We start from the raw sequence: 1570 nt of genomic DNA, 5'->3' as shown, positions 1-1570 counted from the left end.
AATTTATTTATTTATTTGGTACAGGGTCTCACTACATAGCCCCAGTGCTGGGATTACAGGCATGTGCCACAATACCTGGTTTCTGGGGCTGGCATGGTGCTCCTGGGGCTCCAGGGCTGGCACAGCATGTGGTACCACAGATCAAATCCAGATCCTTGCACTTGCCAGACAGGTACTTACACTGCCAAGCTATCTCCCCAGCCCAGGATAATTTTCAAAGTAGCACTAATCTAAAGGAGAGTGGTGTGAGACACAAAGGCATTGCCATTGTATCTGTGACAGTTCACACAGATCCTGCAGGGTAAGGGCTTGGTCCCACCAGGCATTTTACACCTCACCCCTCCGTGGGTGCCCATACTGCTGACAGTTTAGTCCATCTGATTATAAATGTAGGGGTTCCAATATGCCCCTCAGTTTCATTGATTTGCTAGTATGACTCACAGAACTCAGAAAAAAAAGCTTTCACTTACTGGCTTTTTTTTTTTTTTTTTTTTTTTTTTTCGGATCTGGGAATTGAACTCAAACCCTTGCACTTGCCAGCGAAGTCCTTATTCTACTAAACCATCTCCCCGGCCCCTTACTGGCTTATTAAAAGGACATCACTGAACCGCTAAAAGGAAGTGATGCACAGGGCAAGGTTTGTGGTGGGGTTCAAAGTTCCCCTGTTCTCTCTGGGTGACCCTACATGCTCATCAACCTGGAATTGTTTGTTTGTTTGTTTGTTTGTTTGTTTGTCTGTTTGGATGGTTTCTTTTTGCGGAATCATGGATTGAACTCAGGCCCTTGTGCTTGCCAGGGAAGTGCTTATTCTACTGAGCCATCTCCCCGACCCCAACCTTGAAATTCTGAGTCCAATATTCAAGAGTTTTGATAAATGAATTTCCAGCTCCCTTCTTCTGTAGAAAGAGGAAAAAGGAAGAACGTGCTGAAGTTTTCTACTCTCTAATCATACAATTTTGTCTTTTGGGGGACCAATCCTTATCCTGAATCTAGGAAAGCCCGTTCTGAATCATCTCATGAGCGTAAATTCAGATGTGTTTCTGAATAGTGAAGCACACTCGTATCAGGAAATGCCAAAGGCTTTAGGACCTCTGTGTCAGGGACTGATGACAAAGACCAAAACAATTTTTGTCACTAAAATGATCACATTTTAGCTTTGTGCAGTGGCAATATCATAGCCAATGAAGTTGATCTGAGGCACGATGATTATTAATTAAAATGATCACATTTTAAAATTTATAAATTTATTCATCTGTTGGCAGACAAGTGGGTTTTTTTGGCTAATCAAATAATGCTGTTATGAATATAAACATGTATAATTTTAAAATTTTATTTATTTAGTTATTACAGGGTCTTGCTACACAGCTCAGACTCATAGTGATCCTACTGTTTCAGCCTCCCCAGTGCTAGGGTTACGGCATGCACCACCATGTCCAGTTTCGATGGCCCTCACAGTGTGTGTATCAGGGATCTAACCCAGGTCCTTGTGCTTGCCAAGCAGGCACTTAGACCGCTGAGCTACCTCTCCAGCCCTGTATAAATTTTTGTGTGGACAAGTTTCCAGTTCTCT

At 42.7% G+C, this 1570-nt stretch overlaps 1 pseudogene; it reads left to right on the top strand.

The window, feature by feature from the left end:
* The first annotated feature begins 1152 nt into the window (after positions 1 to 1152).
* On the top strand, positions 1153 to 1265 carry LOC111816090 (annotated as a pseudogene).
* Positions 1266 to 1570: the final 305 nt, after the last annotated feature.

This window comes from Octodon degus, unplaced genomic scaffold (genome assembly GCF_000260255.1).
Source record: "Octodon degus isolate 3935 unplaced genomic scaffold, OctDeg1.0 scaffold00026, whole genome shotgun sequence".
NCBI classification, from domain to species: Eukaryota; Metazoa; Chordata; class Mammalia; order Rodentia; family Octodontidae; genus Octodon; species Octodon degus.
This window is presented reverse-complemented; position numbering and strand designations above follow the sequence as displayed.